Genomic DNA, 22,770 nt, shown 5'->3' with positions numbered 1-22,770 from the left:
AATGAGGCTCTCTCTCTCTTCAGGTAACAGCCCACTAGACAAATTGAAGTCTGTTATTTCTGCAGAGTTCCCATTCATATGGAATATTTTGAAGTAGTCTCATAAGCAGCAAATTTTAGAACACGAATTACAAAATATGGGAAAAAAAGAAAATGTGACTCCAGTCTAACTTCCCTGCAGCACCGAATTTGGTTTTAAAGAAAAAGAAACTGGAAACACAGACAAAGGTATAGCTCTGTTTTTTAAAGGATGAATAAGAAAACATAAAAACTTGTCATTTGACTTGCTATTTACCCAGAATTTTCTAAATTATTTGAGTAAATTCAAAGCATATCAAGTAACAAAGAAATGTAGACGAAGTTCTCCTATTAAACTTTTTAGGAAAAGAACATAATATTCTTTTTACGTTGTACCTCTTTCTGAACTGTCACAGAGAAGTCTCAACACACAGTGATTACCTTTTTCATTGTCAGCTACAAGAAAATCCAACCAGAAAGAGGGCTTCCATTAGGAATACTCCTTGTTTCCCTACAAAACATCTGATGATGTAGAAATCAGCATCTCTTCCATGGTAGAAACGAGGGGGCTGCTTTTTACAGGCTACAGATGTTTTTCTGTTTTCTTGTGGTTCTCCATCATCTCAGGACACAATTATATAACAAAAATGGTGACCTGGAATTGGAACAACCAGCAAAGGCATATGTCAGGATCTCTTCCTCTTGGAGTCTTCTGGTTAAGACAGGAGCAGCACTAGAAGCTCTGTTTTGATGAAGACAGGACCTGCTGGACTCCAAACAGTAGTAATCAGAGAAATTCTGTGTTTAATGTTATAAAGACCTCAAAGATCCATTTTGATCTTAAAATCTCAGTTGACAGCCTATGTGTTACCTTGCAACTTGAACTCATGCTCATGCTCAAGCCTGTGATCTGAAACAGACCAAGTGCCTCAGCCAAAGTTCACAGCAACAGATGAAAGGAGTTGGCTTGAACTGATTTTGACCTATAACAAGGGTGCCTGGACAGTAAACTGGAATTGGGCATCCTGTTGAAGATCATAGCTTGAGAAACCCAGCAGACAGGAAAATCTTTGCTAAAAATCTCAGTGTCTGCACTTCACAATCGGCTCTACTAAATAAACACATCAGCTCTGAATAGACTCCAGTGCTAATTGCTACACCTTATCTTCATATTAAACATTTCTTTCACTTGACTGAGGAGCAGACTTACTGTCCTGTGGACAAGCCATTACTAACAGGAGTAAAACCTACAAAATAGCACAATTTAAGATCTAGCCAGTGTTTTACATTTAATCCTACATTAATGTATAATTACGTGCAGTGGATAGACATGGAGAACAATCCTAGCTTTGGCATGGAGAATTTCTGTACAGACATAGCATTTACAGAGTATATTATTACTGACATCTAATTTAGTCTGTCAGAGCAGTGCTATGAGGGACTAATTAAAGTCAAAGTAGAACAAATGCTTGTACTCAAGAAAAGCACCAGGGAAAACACAGACAGATTTTACCAATCTGCACATAGCTTGTGCCTGTCAGTGTGAAGTGTGTCTGAGGTGGTACATTTTATACATTTACCTGCTTCAAAGCAGAATCTATTCCACTAAAATAGCTCTCAATTCCAAAAGAGCAGATCACTGGCACTCACTGTTTGCCCAGACTTGCTTACTTAACCAAGCTTAAGATTTTGAATTTTGAGCCTCCAATTATATTTTTACAGTTTTCTCTGGCTTTTCATAGCCCCAGAAATCTATATCCCAAATATGACAGATGTCCCATGCCAAGAAGGAAAAACAAAAGCAAACAAACAAACAAACAAAAATGACAGGCAGGTTGAAGAGAAGGAGGGGGGTAAAGAGACAGCCTAGTATTTCCAGCACAACTGTTAGACCAGCTCACTGCTAATTACTTGTCTGAAGAAAGATCCCACAACTACCAGGGTATTTTGCAGTGCATTAAATTCATTCAGTGTAGGGCTGGGGCAAAGGGAGAAAGGATGCTCGGGCTGTTATATGCCAAGCTCTGACTATTTCAGCAAATGAGGATCTTTCTTGCCAGAGGCCAGTAATTTGAAGATGCCCTGAAAAGGCTTGTTTTAAAATTCACTGAAGCTACAGGACTTCAAGTCAACTAGTCAAAGAGCCAGGTGCTCCTGAATAGCTGTTCATTGTTTGCAGTACATATGCAGAGAATGAGAATTTGCAATTTCTTATTCTCAGCACCTGAAATTTTTGCTATCAGTATTTGGGACATGGAACCTTAAAAGCATCAAAAACAACCACGTTTCTGCTTAGGCTTCTGAGGTTCCACAAGGCAGGGAGACAGGACCCAAAGCTGTGCATCCCAAAATCTACCACTCTGCCATATCAATCAGCTGTGTGACATTCAGTGGCTGTTCCCAGCATGGGCTTTGGCCACAGAGCAGTGAACATGGTGATAGCTCCAGGTGAGACTAAGCTCCATCCCTTCCTGTGGGCAGACCACTTGAATGGCAAAAAATAGGCTGTATGTGATGGCTTAGGGTATAAGAGTGACAAAGAGGTTTCACATTTGCACTGGAAGACTTTCAGAACTGAGCTATGAAAGGAATTTCAACACATCAGCAGGAGCTTAAAGAAAAAGATCAGCCCAATGCTGGCTTTCCTAGCTTGGCTGCAGAGTATTTTTCAAAGTCCAACACTTTCAAATTATTCCTGCAGGCCCACATGTACCCTCCATCAAGGCAAAGCTGGTCCCCTCTATTGCTTCATTCACAGAGTAGTTCAGAGTCTTGTTACTCCCTGTGCAGACACTGGTTCCCATTCCTCCCCCTTGTTCTGTGCTGGAGATGCTCCTCACAGACTATCCAGCATATACATCCAGCAGCAGGCTTTGGCTTGGCTTGTACAGCACCAGCCCAGCCTGAGGGACAGTGGCTGGGTTTAGAGCAGCTCCTGTCTTCTTTCTTTAGATGGTTTTCAGAAGGACAGGAGCCGAGCTTACCTAGAAGAGCAATCAGAGGCTAACATAAAATTACACTGTATTACCTCAGTCAGATAAATCACTTTTGGGAGAAGAGGTTCATAACAATTCCAGACATGCCTAATAGTTCTACTACGAGTCTCTGGATAAAGCCAGGGACTGGAAACAAAATGAAATCATTACATGAAATTATTTGTACTACTGTAATGTTTGAGAGCCACAGCTAAAATGAGACCTTTCTTTAGCAGGTACTGTGCAGAGCCAGACAGAGGCAGTTTCTGCCTGAATTATTTTGCCAACTCAACACAAAGGAGAAATGCAGGGGTACACTTGTTCCCTCTCTTTCCACAGGCATAAGCACAGAGCCTCCTCTGGTCTGGGGTCAGCCAAGGCTGGTGTGGATGACAGCTGGGAGCAGAGGTTTTGCAACACCACATAACCCAGGTAGCCTTATTTTTATTGTTGTTGTTATTAAATACATTATCAGAGCCTCCTCAAGCAGTGCTAACCAAGATGATTTCCTCAAGCTACGCTCCAAGAGGCATATTACACCCCCCACCAAACTTACTGAATTAAGTGAAGTGTGTGTATTATCTTTGCTTATGGCTTTCAAGGCTCATGAATGCTACTGTAATTGTTTCATAACACAGATCAATAAGGAAAGCCCAAATATGCCCTGTCTGCCTCAGGGCAAAGGCATTAAGAGTAGCTGGGTAACAGCTTTTTCGAGATCCTTCTGCCCACCAAACAAAGGGAACTCACTGTAAACTCTCACTTCTCAGGAAAATATCTTATTTGCAAGTCAGTCTAAGAATTTTTCCTTAAACAGATGATGGCAAGAACTTTCATTTGGAATTAAGGGATCAAGTTAATTGGCTAGGGTTGTCTTAAGAAGTCCTAAATCTTCAAGCATTTTAAATTAATCCACATTTTAAAGGGTCTCCCTTCACACCATATCTGTGCTGTCAAGTTTCACGTGTCACTTGGATGCAAACAGAGATCTGCTAGATATTCCAGAAAGATCACACAGGTAAAGTTTGTGTTCACTTGAGCACAACAGGAAGCACAAAAAATACCAAAGGACAATAAAGTAAATGAAAAAAAACCTCATTTCTTGCTATCTTGAAGAAATTTTTGACTGTGTTTTCCATTTGCACCAAGAGGAAATATGCCTTGCTATTTATGCAGCAAGTTAACATATTTCTGAAGACATAAATAAAAATAACAAGGTGAAACACTGAGGAGTTTATTAGCTTAGTTATTAAGAGCTCTTTACACTTAACAACCCAAAGCATACACAGAGCAATTTGCAATCAACACTTTTTAAACTCTAAATAATCCATTCCTTAAGCAAGCTTTCCTGCTTCCTTGAAAACATCTTTCATGTCTTCAAACTTTCAAAGAGGAAAGCCAAATTCATTAAAGCAACTTCTTAGTTATGCTTTCCTCTATCCCCCCTTATTCCATCATATCTCCTGTTCTCAAGTGAGCTAATTAATTTGTAATTGGAGCTGCAGAGCCTCCTGCCAGGGCAGGACTCAGCCCAGCAAGAACATCTCTCGTGGATGGGATCCAGCCAGATAATGGACCAGAGGGATGTGACAACTGGCAGAGCTGATGGCCTGTGACATTTAGTCCCTTTTCCTGGTTACACCTTCTCCTCTAATCAGAGATCCCTCCAGATTCCTCCTTCCACTGCCATCTCCTCTCCCATCCAGACCTCATAACCCCACCGCTCTGTTCCTCCCTCACACACTAACTCCCATCTTCTCCCATCTCCTCCAGCTCTTCCAATCCCTGCAGTACCCAAATGCCTCCTCTCCCTTCACTGGACAGTTTTTTCTTTCATCCTCCTTCTCTTTTTCTCACTTTTCCCTATTGTTTTTTTCTCTTTTCAACACAATCTACTTCGGAAAAAATACTTCTGCTACTAAATAGAATTTGCGAGATGTGCTGTGCTTATTCAAGCCTTGCTCACAATACCCAGGTTAGCTTAATATATTCTCTTAATTATCTTGCTGGCTGGCTGCAATACATCATCTTAAACAAAGCTAGCAATATGTAGTGCACTTAAAGATAGCTCTTGGAGTGTAAATGATCCTACAGGTTCTTGCAATGATCATGCAAGTGAGACACCTTCTGGCAAGGGTAACATGAAACAGACACAGACAGTTTGCAAATAAAATCCTTTTTTTGTAAGTAATTCATGCAAATATACCAAATACCAAGAGATGAGTGGGAATAGAGAAGCAAAATTCATGTTTCAGATATAAATCTTGAAATTCTAGCCTTTTTACAGACTTTCTTAGAACTGAGAATCACAGCACTTCCACTTCTTTCCCTGACTGTTTAAATGCCATTTATCTCTTCCTCTGGACTGGAAGCCTTTAGTGATCATCTCGTAGCAGTTCCTTAAATTTTCCTCAAATTCAAAAGAAGAATATAACTTTCTGCAACACCCACCTGGTAGCTTTCAGGAGAGCTACAACACCACGTGGCACAACAAGATGCTCTGTAACCCCTCCTCCAGGCTTTGTGTTCACTTGCTCTTTGTGTTGTTACCATTAATCTGAAATAAATATTGTTAAGCAAAGAGCATATGGTGAATCTGAGAAGCTAATATAGGCAGTCAATTCAATTAGAGTTGATAGGAGAAGAGGTAACTTTGCAAGAAGACAATAAGAAAAGGAACCAGTTAACAAATAAATAACTTTCTTTATCATTGGCCAGGCCAATGATCCCACTAGAAAAAAACATTACTAAAGCTATAGCAAAGAACACTCTGGGCAGGATCTCATTTGCCTTGACACGACACCAAAAAGTCATGCTGTAATACTCAGCTCTTTTGATTGTTTTTCAAATTTGTATACTTCTCAGTCTTGTTTGAACACATTTTTCAGAAGACAGGAAAAAAGAGACCCAGGACCTTTGTTCTGAAATAATGCAGTATTTTCCAAATCTGTAATGAGTAAAAATGTTTTCATAAACTAACTAAATTAAACTTTGAAGGGAATATCTTAAAAAAAAAAAAAAAAATCCAAGCATTTTGGTAAGGTGATATTGCAACAGCTGAGGTGAAAATTAATGTAAACTAATCAATGTAAACTAAAGGGAGCACTACAACAGATCCTCATTCTTATATTTCTGTTGCCAACACTGAATTCAAATAGGATCAATTCTGGCATCAAAATAAAGAAAATTAACTTTTTATCCAAAAATTGATCCTAGGCAGCCAAAATTCAGGCTACATTATTGAAACAGAAGCTGACACATACAGAGCCTTATCATTGGGATAATTTTATTTAATGTGACAGCATCTTGAATTATTGGATAAATTATTTCAGTAGATAAGAAATTCCAAAACACACATCAGCTTCCTGAACCCTCACCACCTGTTTCTAACAGGTGAACATTTTAGACATATACAAGAAAAGTCTATTCCACTGATTGTAAATAAGAAAATGTTGGGGTGATTGAAAACCAGACCTCCCTTTCACTGTATTTGGCTGATTGAGTCAAAAAGTCTTTCTTTGTATTATTAAGGGTTTGGAGACCATTGGATCTGAGTGCAGGAAATCATTTCCTCCCTGTTCAGATTCATTGTAGTTTAGTGCCAACAGAGGGAAGGACAAATTTGCGTTTTTCTGCAGCATGGTAAAATGTTCTCACAATCCCTTTCTACCCCTTTTTTTCCCTCCCACAGTTATTTTAAAGTATTCTTAACGTTGATGACACCTTTTTTCCTTGCTGGTGGTGCCTGCTAGTTTAATTAATTTCTAGTTAATAGAAGACATTACAAAAAACTATCAGTGAGCAAATTAAAATGATCTAATAGTCCTTTCTGGCTTTCTACTTTCTGCAACCATTAGAGAGGCAAGCATACCTGAGCCAGGAAGGGAAAAGATCCTGTAATGTTTAATCTGCTTGTGATTTCTGGGAACCTGTCCAATGATGCATGACTGCCAGGGGAAGACTTTATTGTCTGGGGACTCCGCTGGAGCAGGGCTTCCCGGTACCTCATTAGCCTCCACTGCAAAGTCCTTGTGCCTGGGGTGGCTTCCCTTAAAGAGAGACAGCAGCGAAGGGAGGTGGCTCCAAAGAAAGGCTGCCTGAACTTCAAGCCTTCTGAGATTTGACAGTTCAGCTAAAGGGTGCATTTTAGGCTTTGCTTTAAAGAAAAACAAATCTATTTTCCACATTTAAAAAATGAACAGCTTTTTTTTATTTGGTTTATTTTGGGGGTTTTGTTTGTTAGAAAGACAATTTTACAGATGAAACAATAAGTTCTTGCAGCTTGTGTTTTTGCAAGAAGCTATAATATTGTCTGAAAAATCAATCAATTAATAATGATTAGCACATGGGAACAGCTCTAGAGTAAATTTTTCCTCCTGGCTTATGGTTCTTTAGAAGTTGTACAGAATATATCTCCTCCACCTCCCAACGAGGGATCATTTCACTCCTCCCATCCTTGCCTTCTAGAAACACCCACGAGCTGAAAACTTCTAAAGAGGGGAAAATAAACCTGAGACACCCATTTTTTTACCTTGCTGGCTCCGGCGAAAGGAGCGGGCTGCTCTTGCGGCTGCTCTGCAGCGCAGCAGGCGACACCAGAGGGCTCTGTGGCTGCGCTCAGCGCCGGCCTGCATCTCCTGCCCCTGCCCCTGCTCCTGCTCCTGCCCCTGCCCCTGCTCCTGCCCCTGCCCCTGCTCCTGCTCTTGCTCCTGCCCCTGCCCCTGCCCCTGCCCCTGCCCCTGCTCCTGCTCTTGCTCCTGCTCCTGCTCCTGCCCCTGCTCCTGCCCCTGCTCCTGCTCCTGCCCCTGCTCCTGCTCCTGCCCCTGCTCCTGCCCCTGCTCCTGCCCCTGCTCCTGCTCCTGCCCCGCTCCTTCCCCTGCTCCTGCCCCTGCTCCTGCTCCTGCCCCGCTCCTGCCCCTGCTCCTGCTCCTGCTCCTGCTCCTGCTCCTGCTCCTGCTCCTGCCCCTGCTCCTGCTCCTGCCCCTGCTCCTGCTCCTGCCCCTGCCCCTGCCCCTGCTCCTGCTCCTGCCCCTGCCCCTGCCCCTGCTCCTGCTCCTGCCCCTGCTCCTGCCCCTGCTCCTGCTCCTGCTCCTGCTCCTGCCCCTGCCCCTGCTCCTGCTCCTGCCCCTGCTCCTGCCGGCTGCTCCTGCCCCTGCCCCTGCTCCTGCCCCTGCTCCTGCCGGCTGCTCCTGCCCCTGCCGGCTGCCCTGCCACGGGCCAGGCTGAGCAGGGACCTCCCTTCTCCTGCCCGCGGCCGCCCCAGCCCCGGCCTGCGGCAGCCGCGGCTCTGCCCAGCCCGGCTCTGAGGGGAGCCGGCAGCGCTGCCCCGGGAGGCCGTGGGCGAGGCGGACAGCCCCTGCTGGAGGCGCCTCTTCCTTCTATAGTAGCTCAGAGCAAGCAAAGCGCTTGGTCTCATTCCAGCTCTTTCTCTTGTGAGATCATTAAAGCTCCTGCTGCAGGCAGAGCTGCCCACGGGGATGGTGCCTGCAGTGCGTGACCAGAGTTGCTCCCCCTTGGGCTTGCTACCTGTTCCCACCTCATGCCATCTCCAGCCTGGGCTCCCGCCTGCACCTGCACTCACCACTTGTGCTGCAGGAGCCACAGGCTGAGCTGTGAGTTGGTTTTTCATTTCGCCATTTTGCCACCACAGCCCAACTAGTTTTTCTCAGGAGAGCTTTCTGGAAAATTTCCCTGCTTATCTCAAAAATCTGTGGGATTTGTTACAGTGAGAAAAATCTCCCCTTTCACTGACAAGCTCTGACATTTGCTGAGGGAAATCCCCAGGAACGCCAGGTAGCTGCTGGCCCCATCAGACCTGTGGCATAGATGGGTTCCTCCCTGTTCCTTCAAAAATGCCTCAGGCAGCTGCAAATGCCCTCAGAAAATTCCCCTGGACCACAGAGCCCATGGCTCTTGCCTTGCGAACTGCCCTTGCTTTTTCCAACCATCAGAAGTCATAGATGGCATTTTTTCCAAATTCTCTCCTTTACTCTTTTGAAACTGACAGCAAAGAAAATCTCAACCTATTGATGGGAAAAAAAAAAAAAAGCTAAATCAGGTAGAAAACAAAAGTCCATGATCTCTTCAGAGTGCGGAGAGTGCTATTACAGTAACTTTCAGTTTATTAAACATCCCTGGGCTACCCCATGTCAAAGAAAGACAGGATAACTGGAGCACATGGATCAGCACCTCAGTTCAGACCATGCAGATGCATCCATACATGCAGGCAAGAGCAGCAGGAGCCTGCACTGAGGAGTTTTACAGCATTAACCAGCATTTGTTTGAAGGATGGCCAGCCTATAACTACATCATGCAGGGCACTGGCCCTTACCCAGGGCTCCTCTGGGTGTGTAGCTGTCAAAACTCCATCTCCATCTGCTCTCACTTGCACAACATGCCCAAAGAAAGACATAAACACTTCTGTAACAGGTTCTCCAAGAACAACAACAAAACATTTAATTTTCACCCTCCTCCCCTGGACAAAGGGCAGTACAGCCCACAGTCAGTCTCCAGCTAGGTGTTTGTAGCACTGCATGGCAGTGTCAAGGGAGGGCAGGGTATTAGGGCTGGACTGAGCCCTGCCTGCCCACCATCCTCTCTCACACATGAAGAAGCCTTTTTCCTCATCTGCTTCAATGAACACACTTGAATCTCTTCACTGCAGGTTTCACAAGAGGATCCCTCAAGCCTGCTGCACTGCAAGGAGTTGTGCATCATCTTCCCAACCCATAACATCCAGTAACTGGGTACTGCAGGTCCCAAAGAGTGGGGAAAGCAGGGTGACAGCAGAGATGGCACAGCTGGAGGAGGACAGGTCTGCCCTGCCTGCAGACACACATTCCCTGTCAGCCAAGTCCCCAGGTGGCAGATCAGAGGAGCCAGCTGCTCTGGTGGAAATGAACCTCTTTTCTCCCTCTCACACACAAATACAAGCCACAGGTGAAAGAACTCATGCTGGAAGATGCCTTTTATGAGGAGCATTTTAACACAGATGACTTAGAGAGCAAGTGGAAACTGAGGCTTAGGCTGAGATCCTAGATAAGGAAGGCAAGGAGAAGCAGGTCATTTCTAGATATAGATATTAATGCCCAATGGTGAGAAAAATATTGAGGCCAGCTTAGAGCTCTCAGGAGCAGAGGCAGTATTGAAAGATTTACTCTCACGGCTTGAAAGCCTGCTGTGGAAAGCACAAGGAGGGACATGGGACTGCAATGGAACACAGGGAAAGACAAGGAGGGAGAGAGGGGTCCCTGTGGTGAATCTGCCACCAAAAATCCATTTTTCCTCTGCCCAAGCTCCAGCCTTCCCAAGACCCTCACAAATATTTCTAAATTACAGAAGTACAAATAATATTCTTAAACCTGATGGAAAGAGCCTGTGGAGGGGTGGATATTTGTTCAAAGCCAGAGAGGTAAAGTAAGAGGAGGTAAAAAGTAAAAATCTTCATGGAACAAGTCACTGCTCTGCCTGTGAGCTACTCAGTGCCCAGTCCCTGCCACCCCCAGACCCAGCAGGGCCCCTTCCAGGAAAAAGCCTGATTCAAGCTACTTTTCCTTGAACATGCTTGGAGAAGTACAATTCCAGAGTGACAGGAAATGGAATATTCTAGCTCAGAGCCCCCCCAACCTGGCCTCCACAGTGGCACAGCGTCCTCCTCTCCTTCTCCTCTCATTCATGCTACTGTGTCCGTGACTGAGCTCTGCCTGCAAGAGACAATTCCATTTCAGTGCAACAGATTCAAACTCTAATTGAGTTTTCCCATTTAAATCCAGGCAGGAACAGCTCTGCCAGCCTGCAATCATGAGAGCTATTTTTGAAGAGAATTTTCAAACTAGCCAGGAAGTCAAATATAACATTTTTAAAACATTTTTAAGTGGGTGTGTGCACACATATGAGTGCATTTCCTTCTGCAAGCAAAGGAACAATTGCTCCCTGTGCATGAGAGGAGCCAGGTTGCTTTAATTGTGTGGGTGCTGATATGACTTTGTGGCAGTTGAAAACAACAAAAAAATCTTCAAGTTATGTGTGTATTCCCGCTTTTAGTGACTGACTGTAATGGAAAAAACATAATGCTGCTTCTCTTCTTTTAGCCCTGTCTCATCCCAGACACCATCTATCTTTATACCACCCTATCGCTGCTTGCACAAAGGGGTCCCCTCCTTTATGCTGCTTAATTCAAGTGCACAGTCTGGGGATTATTTGAAATATCTTGTCTCCATCTCTGTACAGCACAAGGAGGGATTGTTTTATGGTGAATTTATCAGATTAGGACTCACACCCAGATTTTGCATTCCATACTGATTCAAACTTCTCATAGAACTCAGTTTTTCATCTTCTACTATGTAACAGTGAAAAATACTTTGTCTTTCATGTTATTTTCTTTCAAGGCAAAGTCTAAGCTACTTTCTCTTTGGCAAGATTTAGCACAATGAACACCTATTAAGCTCGCATCACTAATTACATTGTAAACCTGTATTTTCTATCACTTTCCTTGTATTACTTTCTAAATACTGTATGGTTGTTTGGTTTGTTTGTTTGTTTGTTTTTTTAAGAGCTAAGTGAACTCTTTGATAGATACTTTGATCTCCAGTTTTATAGGCCTTTACAGTTTAAACCAGTGTTTGGAATAAAAGTCAATACTTGCATACTGAGATAGTTTCAATTTCATTGATCCTTTAATAAGGACAGGAGTGCTTTGCAGGGTTCACCGTCTTACAGCTAAATTGACTGGAATGTTTTGAAGGTTCAAATACTTTAACAAAAATGTTCTTCCCAGGATAAAAATGTTTGCAGAAAAGCATACATTTTGCTGTAGAATAATTAACAATTAAATGATGATGAGCCCATCATCACTTTGTGCTATAAACACAAACTCTCAGCTACAGTGAAGCCTTGCTCTGAATTTCTCTCTAAGCAGAGCCAGTTTCAATCCACGTCATTTCCATTTATCGTTTCCCTACTTCATCAGCTTGTTTCTGAGGACCTAATGAAAACCAGTGTTGAAAGTCACTCCCTAAAATTAAGATAACCAACAGCCACCTCTCTCCTCTCATCCACTAAGCCATTCACCTCACTGGACAGGTTATCATCATCATCCCTCTGTGCAGTGAGGAAGAATGTCTGAACACCAAGATCATGGCATGGACATGCCAGTTTTATTTTCCCACTGCTTGCAATTGTTTATTCCTGGAATGAGTTGATTCTGTCATAAAGAAGGCAGAAATGATTTCTTCATTTCTGTTTTACATTAGTAGACCTTGTTTAATCTCAATCTTAGATATTTAAATGCATTGCAGTATTCTGGGCTTAAAATTGTGCTCTGACCTTTAGAAAAGGATCCTGAGGCTAAAATATCAGTTGTGCCATTCCAAGGACAGCTCATTTCCCCATACAGAGCTTTTTGTGTTGCTAACAAGGAGCCTGGTTTTTGTGTTGTTCTTCAGGAAAACAGGAGCTCATCCTTGGCATCATCTCTCCTGAAGTAACTGAGAAGTGAAATTTGCCCATGTTTTATGACAAATGCAGTTGAAAGCTTAGTTGAAAATTGGATTTTCTCTAGAATAGAAAGCAAGGAGGACAAACATCAATGGAAATATTCTTTTTGGCATCCCTGTGCCTTGGAGCAGCTCTCTGAAGATGGATTTTCCAGGGAAGAGAAACTGTGATGAACTAGACCCTGAAATTACTTCCATAGTCTAACATCTTAAATATTGTAAAATATTAAAGAGGAAGACTCTCCCTGCCACCATTAGTCCTTCAAAGCCTGCAGAGATGTGAAGGAGCAGACAACAGATATTACCAACACAGACATATTTGGAGATCAGGAAATAAAATAGGTGAATCTATCAGGAAATAATATAGGTGTCTGGATGTGGCCAGCACTGCTCAGGGCTCAGACATACCTGATGTGTCACTTGAGCTGCAGTAAAACTCCCCACTCCCCTTTGTGTGTGGCACACACAAGTACCACGTTTGCTGACATCCTGGGGAGGGCCCAGCTGGAGGAGATCATGCTGGGGCTGGAGCACAGGCTGTATGATGCAAGCAGGAAAGCACAGGGGATGCTCAGTCTGCCAGGGAGAAGCCTCAGGAGGATCTTGTTTCTGTCTTCTACTGCCTGAAAGACGCTTATAAAAAATGAGCCAGGCACATCTTGAAGAATCACAAGGACAGGATGAGGGAAAAGACCACAAGGACACAATGAAATTAATCTTCTCTTTGGATGGCAATAACCCCTGAAACACAGGGCCAGTGAGTTTGTGGACTCTCCATGCCCAGCCCAAAGCCCTGAACAACCTGGCCTGCCTTTGGACTTGTCCTTGTTTTGGGATGGAAATTTGGCTGGATAACCTCCAGAGGTCTGTTCCAGCCCAAACCACTCCTTGAGCCAGTGAATAACAGGGGATTTAATGTAACTTTATTATCTCAGCTTAAGACGTGGTATCCAAACACTTACTGAGATTTAGAGATGCACAAGAACAGTGGGAGTCCTGTCTACATCAGAAAAGATACTGAAAACTTTAGTTATTTTTTTCTCAACAGGCAATTCAGAGCTGTTACTAATATACCTAAATATTGAGATTATATAAACATTTCAAATAAGCAAAAAATTTCAAAATTATATGTCTACTCTTCACTTAGTTTCTCTGATAGCAAAGCTGTTCTTCCTAAATATGCAAGAATTTCTTCACAGAAGCATAATCTAGATACACTAGTATATGTTTCTCTTGGGAGACATTTTTTTCAGATATTCATTATGGACATAATTTGAGAGGAAAAGCTTGGTTTTTGTCAGCAGTCTGTGGTATCACATGAAGCATCAAATTTTAGGAAAGCGTTCAGATAACTGAACATGAAATTTATATATATGTATGTATATACATATATTTATTTATACATATATACACACATATATTTATACATACATATATGTGTATATATATATATAAAATGGGATATTTCAAATATATCTGGTTTTAAAGTCTGTGTTGGATACAGACCACTCTTCCTTTGCATTTGCTGCTGCTTTCTCAATAATTTATCTGTAATTAATTATTGAGATACGATTTTTTAAGAATATAAGTAAAATCTTTCCAGCACAAAATACAGACTCATGAATTCAGCATTGAACTGCTCAAGCAAAGACAGAGTAGAAAGGCAGAAGAATTGTTATTAGCATACAAATAGATAAGATAATGGAAAAGGGGATATACCGCTCAGGAAGCAGTTTTACAAATGTTATTTTTCAAGTGTTCTACAGGATGGAAGTCCCCATTTAATAACAGCATTTTAAAATTGTCATTAAAGCCTTAATCCTTTAATGTGGCACATGTGGGTGGCTGCTGTCCAGATGCCAAGTGAGGCTGGGGAGGAGGTAAGCTTCATGAGAAGGGGTTCTTCAGACACGCATCACATTGTCCTGCAGACTTACAGATCCTCCCTGCATCATCCCCCAGAGACCTCTGAGAAGATTTTCTGCAAAGTGCAACAATAGAAATGAAAAAAAGAAAGAATGGGGAAAAAACATATGAGGTGCATTCCTTTCAGCAACAAACTCAGATTTCTAAGGTTTCTCTATCACTCATTAGCAAAGGTACAGTCACAGGTCCCCAAGAAATCAACAATGATTTTTAATATTAATGTACATTGATACTAATACATATTTAAAGAATTTACCTCCCCTTAGCTGAACCACAGAAACTGAAAGCTACAGGGCTTCCAGCAACCTGCAATGCATTATAAAATGGATTATCTTAAACAATCTTTTCTGGAAATAGTTGGCACAAAGGTATGCAGAAAATTGCATCTTCTCACCTAAGAGATGATTATTTCATTGCTTGCAACAATCTGACCATAATTTTAAGGAATTCTTTGTGGACCTCAAAAGGAACCTTGCATTGCACTATTACGCCAAGGCAGTGGATAAAATCTGAACAAGAAAAAACCTCATTGAAATACTCTTTAAAAAAATAGCTGCATATTTCACCTAACATCCTGTATCGTTGGCCCAGTTTAATCACTGTGGCCACTATCTGAGTCTCAGGAAACTGTTTAGATATCTGTGGGTGAATGTCACATTGGCAAGCACATAGAAGAGCTAATCACTTTGCAGGATATTAGGCTATTTTTGTCTCCACATACAAGCCACTGAAGCCACTGCAATGGAGCTCAGCAAGAAGTGTTTCAGGCACAGAATGGTTAAATTATAGCTGCAGCTCTCAATGCTATGTAAAAAAGTATAAAAGGATACCTCAAGGACCTAAGCTCTTTATAATCTTTGAAGCAGCAAATCTCTGACAATACTTCATAAAGTACTGGAAGATAAACAGCTGCATCAGTACATATTATTATCAGTTAAATTATCAGATTCCAGCTGGCACAAAAGTCAAGTCAAGCAAATAATTAAAACTTCCAAGAGGAGCTATGTGCCTATGGAGTTCATCCTGAAAGTCACTGGAGTGATTCACTGACAGAAGTCCTGATGCCTAAATATCTAAAAGAAGATATTTGTAACTAGGGTATTCATTGCTCAGATATTGGTCAGAAGATTAAAAGAAAATTGTGACTAACAGAAAGTTCAGCAAAGTAAATATCACATGTCACTGACCTGGATATTTGCAGCTGCTCTATATATTTATCTAGTGAGTGAAGCACAGAATTCCTCAGGACTCCTTGATCCAACCTCTAATGCTGATATTAACATATTTGTTAAAATTACCCAGGCACTGTAACCTAGACATTTGAGTACCAGCAGTTAAAATAACTGGTGCTATTTTATATGCCAAAGCTGCTTTCCAGTTGGTGTCAATATAAGAAATTAAACTTAGTGTAAATAGACCAAATTGCCTGAAAAGTTACAGAAAAGGCAGCTGGGAAGCTGCTGAGAATCTGAGAGTGCAGAAGTTATTCTTTGTTGCTGGATGATATGGCAGCATTCAAAGGAATCTCCCTTTGAGATAGAACATTGTCAGTCCTGTTCCAATTCCCATCTTTTTGTTGAAATATTTCTTGAGTTTGAATTGTCTCCCAAATATGGGGGGGGGGGGGGGGCAGGGGGGGGAATGAGGAGAATCTGAAAATTGGGGATTTTAATCTTCTGTGATCTCTCTGTTGTCACTGGAGAGACATCCTTAGTACTTCTCCCCATGGCAACCTGGAGGTAAACTGGCAACACAGTACTGAAATAATCCCTTTCCCACAAATTTTCACCTACATCCAAGATGACAGGGACCATGTAGTGGACAGATTTGGAGGCTGTAATAAATGAGGTCCCCAGGTGCAGAGCCCTGATGGCCCATAAAACAGCAATTCAAAAAGATGTCCACCAAAACCATCCAAAACTTGTGCTGATAGGAATTACATGGGAGAAAGTGAGAAGGAAAGCAGAAGAAAAAAGAAAGGGGAGAAAAAGCCAAAACAAAAGGAATAGTGAAAGAGGAGCTCAAGAGAAGAATATCTGAGTCACTCTTTTATTAAAACTTTCTGTACAGTTCAAAAACCCTGCTGCATTTTATCTGTGAGCCTGAAAAGATGAAAGGAACGGGGAGCAGAAAGCTGTAACTTTCATGTTTACACACAAATGCTTAGAAGGAACCTATCTTTGCCTTACAACCTCATTCAGTACTTGGAAGTGCAAACAGAAATTAAGCAAAGGCTTTGAAGTCTTCAGCTATGCAGAAGTCCTGGCAGAACAAGGAGTTCTGAGCTGAGGCAGAAAGGTGCCTGCAGTGTTGGAGGAACAGGAGTGCAAGGAGGCAGAGACAGAAGATATGTCTTTTAATCCTCTGAGTTTTGCTTGTGCCAAGAGTCTCATTGAATCCATAGGGGGACTTTGTCTTGGAATACCAGGAAAGTTGCTGGCCTGGCTTGTCAGCATTGTCCAAAGCCTCTCTGTCAGCCAGCTCTGTCTGCCTCCCTTGGTGAGCACACCCTTGTCAGGGCTGGAAGGCTGGGAGTGAATGCAGCAGGAAGGGAGACATCAAGCAGAAGAGGTTCTGCTCATATCCCCAGTGCTGCTGTGCACAGGAGGAAATGCTCCTGCTACCAAAACACCTGAACTGCCAGTGAAGGTACCAGATTCATCCATATCATCAGCTGAGAAATCCTCCAGAGCCACAGGGCACCAAAAGTACCCCAAGAGAGTCCTCCAAGCAAAAAAAGCTAAAAAAACATGGTGTTCAATGCACTCTGTCCAGGCTAGACTGTCTTCCCTCTGACTATATTGTTCTGCCTTTGTCTGGATGGCTCTACCCTGCAGATACACTCCAGCACTGCTCTGGTCTTGCTCCATCCAGACTTTACCCAGAAAGGTCTACAGAGCTTTCAGTGATTGTTAGCACAGCTAGGGAATTAGAGAGAGGAGTAATAACCAACATCAGCAGGGGTGTGCCATAAGTATTCAAGTTGGTAGAGAACACTGAAGAGAAAGTCAAATTACTTTAGTGCTGCTGTGCACACAAGAACCAAAATTCTACATCCCATACTAAAAGAGAAGCTAAAGGAAAACCCTGCAGAAATTAAGTTCTACTTGTTCTTGGAGCCTGAGGACTCCTTCTTTTGTGTGTAAAGGGAACTTTGGCAGCACAGGGTACATCCTAGAGGCCTCCAAGTCTCTAAAGCCCACTGCCCCTACTTCTTTACTCCCATAAATTCCTCTTAAGAATTAATGAACTTTATTATTTAAAAAAAAATCTGCTTAATGAGTCTTGCCATGTATGGCCAAGAAGAAAAATCAAATGTTTAGTGTCTGAACACAAGGCTGAATGACAGCATGGTAAGTGATGAATACCTGTTGCTCTCTATTTATTTGCTTTAGAACAGTAACAGTGTCACCATTTCCAGCCAGCAGTTATCCCTTCTAGGTCAGCACTGAAGGTTCTTTTTCTTAGTGGAATCAAACAGTTCAGGGCTTTTCCCGTCAAGTTTACAGAATATCTCTGAAAATGCAAATCATCAAATTTCCATTGATCATCCAGATGTTGCTGTTAAAATACATGATCATATATACATATATGAATGCTTATCTCTACATAAATAAATATAAATGTGCATATATATGCTCTATTCATACAAGTTTTAAAAGCATATAAATATGCCTATGTGTCCTTGAATATACACATGCAATGAAAGAAAACAGATCTGCTGTTGGAGATATTGAAAAGTCATCTGGACATCATCCTGTGCAACTGGTTCTAAGTGGACCTGCTTGAGAAGGGGGATGGATAAGAAGATCTTGGGAGGTCTCCTCCCATTCCAGACATTCTGTGGTCCTTCAATTCTATTTTTCTACTCAAAAACAATTATTCAAGATGGCTGTCTTCTAATTGCATCCTGCTGTGGAGCATATGAACAATTTAGCAGCATGTTTATCCAGTTCCTAAGATCCCAGAACTTTTCTCTATATTTTTTTGTTTTTCCTCTTGGGACCTGCTGTGAAAAGTTTATTGTTTTACTGTTAGCAGTTCAATTTGCTCCAGGCTGGAACACTGAGCCCAGTGACAAAAGTTAAATATCCCTACATTCAACAACTTCATGAAAGATTTTAATCTCTAAAGTAAAATGCTTCTAACTGCTTTGCCCAGAAGGACAAATTCTGCAAATATAAATTTTACAAATAAGTTTTTCTTCCACTCAGTGGTGAGCTTTTCTCCCTTACAGCTGTCTCTAAGTTAAAATTAGATGGAAGAGAAAACTTTTCCAAGCTTGTCATGAAAAACGTTATATCCCAAATTACGGAGAAATATTAATGAGTGTACTAATGGATAGAATTAGGAGCTTTAATGACTTACATTCAGCTGCCCGGAGCCTTACAATCTATGAAGGACTGAAGCAAAGCTCCCAGAGGGTCTCATGATGTGCTGGTTCTCAAATCAATCCTTGGATCACTTTCCTGGGAGTGCTTACAGACTTAGTAGTTTCAGGCACCAATTCAAGAAAATTGTCTTATTCACTATCTGACATTGCAGATACTTCAGAGTTTTCAGCACCTGGCAACTAAAACAGGGAAAGTTCCTGATTTCTGACAATTTTACAATGTGCTTAAACACATGCATATATTTTAAATCCTTGGATTAAGCCATGTTCCTAACAGCTTTCCATTGTTTGACCATTTTTGGGACTGGGTTACACAGTTCTAAATCTGGTGTATTATGCCTCATAACCAAGTGAATTCCAGATTCTTGCTGTTCCAGCTAGGAATAGATTTTTAGGTTGATCTGGGAGCTTTATTGCACAAACTCTATTTTGTGTTTATTTGAAGATAATTTCAGTTTTAGTTGCTTTATAGGCCTCAAATAAGATAAATAGTTGTAATTATTTACCATTGACTTTTTTCTTAATTCTATTGCCCTCTTGCAGTAAATGCATTTTGCTTAACCACAATAAAGCCCCAGGGACTCTGCTACAAGATCTCTGAAACCTCCAGCAAAGAGGAATGGCCCATCTTCTTTACATTGAGAGCAGGGTCCAGCATTAAATTAGAGAAGAAATAGTAACACTTTGAATTTTTAGAAGATTTTCATGTTTCATCTTAGCCATTTGAAACTCCATTGTTCTCTGCCACAACAAAAAAATATCTTGAGTTCCTACAAAAGCAGAAGCCTGAGAGAATATTTAAAGGGGAAAAAACAGGTAGTCCAAGTTGTGGTTTAGCAGTGAGTGTCAAGAAAGAAATCACAGAGCTGAGAGGAAAGCGAGGTAATCTTTCTGTGGTTGAAAGGATAAGTCTGGCGCCGATTGCCAGAGAATAGCACAATCAATGGCACCACCAGCCTATGGAAATGGAGAAATAATGCTACATAGTGATAAAAGACTGGCTGGATTTGCTGCTTGTGGTTTTGTTATACTGAGGAACATAAGAAATGCCTTGATATTTTCAGCACTTCAGAGTGAAGTCCAGATTGTGGCAGACAACAACTGAGCTAATTATGAGGAAGGTGTAGGGGAAAACAAAAAAGAAAGGCTCCTCCCAGCATGTCACAGCTTTTCTCACTCAGGAGTTCTTGTGACATGAAGAAGATGGAAGTAGCAAATTTTTCTCCCTCAAGTCTGGTCCCTTTGTGTCCCTTGTACAGCTTGAGTTGGCGGTCCTGTTAGAGGGCTATGTTACCCCTCAGTCACACTCCACAGCTTTGCTAAAGCTCTTTCTGCAGCAAAACAAAGACATAATTCACTATGGGAAGCTGCCAACATGCAGCCATTACTGCAGGTTTGCTTTCTGATTCCTGAAGACCAGAGTTTCACAGCCTCTAGGAGGGTCAGCAGAAAGCTCAGCCCCAACATTTCCTCTATTCCTACTCCATATCTATAGAGATACCAGATCAATTCCCTGCAGCTTCACTCCATGGCTCCTCTGAAATCCACCCATGCTGGAGAAGGTGGTCTCAGATGAGTTTTCAGTCAGCAGCTCAAATCTCTGTGTCTTTCTCCATGCCTTGAGGTATCTGCTGCTGTATACCAACAAAGAACCAAGTCTGAAGGCTTGTACTGAGGTGAAGATCTCTCTGACTACTCTCTCTTGCCCAAGATAAGGAATTTAATATTTTTATTTTCTTCCCAGAGGCAGTAGATGAGGGAACAGTGACATGTAAAATGAAAACAAAAATACAGAGGGATGTATCACCTACATGAGGTGGAATCTGCTTGGGTTTTTTCAGATGTTCACATTGCAGACTGGTGGGATCAACAACCACTGAGCTCCGACATGAACAGTCTATGCAAATAATGCACAAAGGCTGGAGGTGCTCACTGACCAACACATCTCCCTGACTGCTATTTAAGGATTGAATATATGGCTGACCCTGGTTAGGCTATGCTGCATTTCATTCCAGTGTTGTGTGGTGGGGCTTGCTCTATCTTTACTCAGCTCCTGATGTCACAGAGATGTCTCTGGTGGAGACCACACTTCCCCTTTGCTTCATTTCTGTGGCATTTTATGAGGCAGAATGTAGGCAAGGTAGAAAAGCTGTGATTCAAATCATCTCACAAGTAACACTGCTCTGCCACTGAGGTGACTTTGGCCCATACCAAAGAGCTAACACAGCTCTACACCTCCAGAATATCAGCTTAAAAGTGAGTCCTTGGGCTCCATTTCTTTTGAAACTATCCTGCTAGAGATGTACAACCAAGGAATAAATACAATTTCTCAGAGTGCTTAGTTTTTACTTTGGCAAAATCTGTAGATGCTGTGTTCCAAAAACCTCCGGGGAATTGAATTATCCCAAGTCCTACTGTGCTGTGCCCCTACATCAAAATTAACTGAAATTGGCTAATATACTCAGAAGTATAAGACATAAATACAAACACACAGAGAATAAAACTGTACAAACTACACTGAACCAAGCAGCTGTTGTCCTTCTGGGGTTCCTTTTAGTGACTAAGATTGTCATCTTCAACAGTCAATTAAAAATGCCAGGGAAGTCTCTTCTAGAGAATCAGCATCTCCCTCTGTGCTCCCTGAGTGGTGCTCAGTGCTTGCCACAACCACCCCATCTGTGAAACATCCTGACATTTATGTGAGAAATGGGTAAGTAGGTCCTTTGGATCAAGACACAATACAGGATGAATGTGTTTAATCCAGTTCTTAATGCTGTTATTATTAGAGTCTATTTGCACAATTCAACTTCATCTCTCTCAATCCTTGCCAAAGTGTCACCTTCCACTGAAAGACCCCTGTATTATCCCTGCAGGAGCCACCAGGCACCATAAAGTATGATATCAAGAGGATAAAAAGAACTCTCATAAAAAAGAAATAACCTTTTGAAAATTTCTGGTAAGGCCAAAAACTATCTGGGGGCTGTGAATTCACACTGAAAAAACCTCTGCCAATAACTCTCAGTTCCACCTATCCCAGGCAGACAGTCTTTTCCCATGGATTTTCCCACTTCTGGTAACCATCTGGATACGATAAAATATAATTACCAGCATTATAAATATCAGCATTAGTTCAGATGACACCATAGTCTTTTAGTTCTTTTAAGAACTGAGCAATCTAAACTTGTCTCGTATTTATCCAATGACTTGAATTTCACCATGGAACTAGAAAACAATTTGAGTTTAGTGTTTGATATCTCTTCAGTTGCCAAAAAGAAGGCTAGACAAAGAAAACACAATTTCATAAAGCAAAACTTCCCAGTTTCCATGTCCAATAAACAATTTTTCATAGAAGCTAATGGAAAAAACTTGTTTGCTCTTCCATAACTGCACAGACTTGACTTAGATTACCATAAAGCCTGAACTGTAGAGGAAACTGAACTTCTGGCAAGGTAATCCAGATTTTAGACCAAATAACAAGTACCTGGAGGTACTCTTTGGACACCACTTAAACACTGTTGTCAGTCTTCATGAACTGAAGGATAAAAGGTGCTAAGTTGTCTTCTAACAGTTCTGAAAACTGGGGGAAATGTGGGAGTTTAAATGACAGATGCTTTTGGTTACAAATACATCATCATTATTCATTTCATCAGCTGCAGGAAAAATTAAAAATTCCATAGGAACCCAACAGAGATGATAGTTTAATGATCTAGTAGGATGTGTATTACAAGACACTGAAAACACAAGGATTGTTTAAACATGGAATGATGAATATGACCTTATCTTACTCACAAAGAGTCAGAACAGCTGCATCCTGATGCCAAATCTAAATAAAGGCAAGATGTACTGTGAATAATCTAGATTTGCTTCTTTAATCATCAGTAGAAAGTAAAACACAGCAGAGACATCTCAGTTTCCCACCTCTCCTGTATCAATACATAAATATAAAAGAGCACAACCCACATGTG

General features: G+C 41.7%; 1 protein-coding gene and 1 long non-coding RNA gene across 15 annotated transcripts in view; both read right to left on the bottom strand.

Annotated features, from left to right (window-relative positions):
* Positions 1–8,186, bottom strand: part of LOC110468258 (uncharacterized) — a 75,327-nt gene extending 67,141 nt beyond the window's left edge. For 8 of the 13 annotated variants that reach the window (XR_014956328.1, XR_014956326.1, XR_014956332.1 and 5 more), the window contains exons 1-2: positions 5,444–8,186; positions 459–672 (exon numbers count right to left, since the gene is read on the bottom strand). This is a non-coding gene — a long non-coding RNA (uncharacterized LOC110468258). The remainder of the gene's footprint in view (positions 1–458; positions 673–5,443) is intronic. The other 5 variants (XR_014956330.1, XR_014956329.1, XR_014956338.1 and 2 more) reach the window with 5 other exon arrangements.
* A 5,203-nt stretch (positions 8,187–13,389) lies between these two features.
* Positions 13,390–22,770, bottom strand: part of ADRA2A (adrenoceptor alpha 2A) — a 50,334-nt gene continuing 40,953 nt past the window's right edge. For both annotated transcript variants that reach the window (XM_085582793.1, XM_085582795.1), the window contains exon 4: positions 13,390–22,770. This exon is cut by the window's right edge and continues 20,454 nt beyond it. The gene's annotated coding sequence lies outside the window, so the exon portion shown is untranslated.

The sequence above is a fragment of the Lonchura striata genome, chromosome 6 (genome assembly GCF_050655825.1).
Source record: "Lonchura striata isolate lonStrDom1 chromosome 6, ASM5065582v1, whole genome shotgun sequence".
Taxonomy (NCBI): domain Eukaryota; kingdom Metazoa; phylum Chordata; class Aves; order Passeriformes; family Estrildidae; genus Lonchura; species Lonchura striata.
Note: the sequence above shows the minus strand (reverse complement) of the source record. Positions and strands in the feature narration are given on the sequence as shown.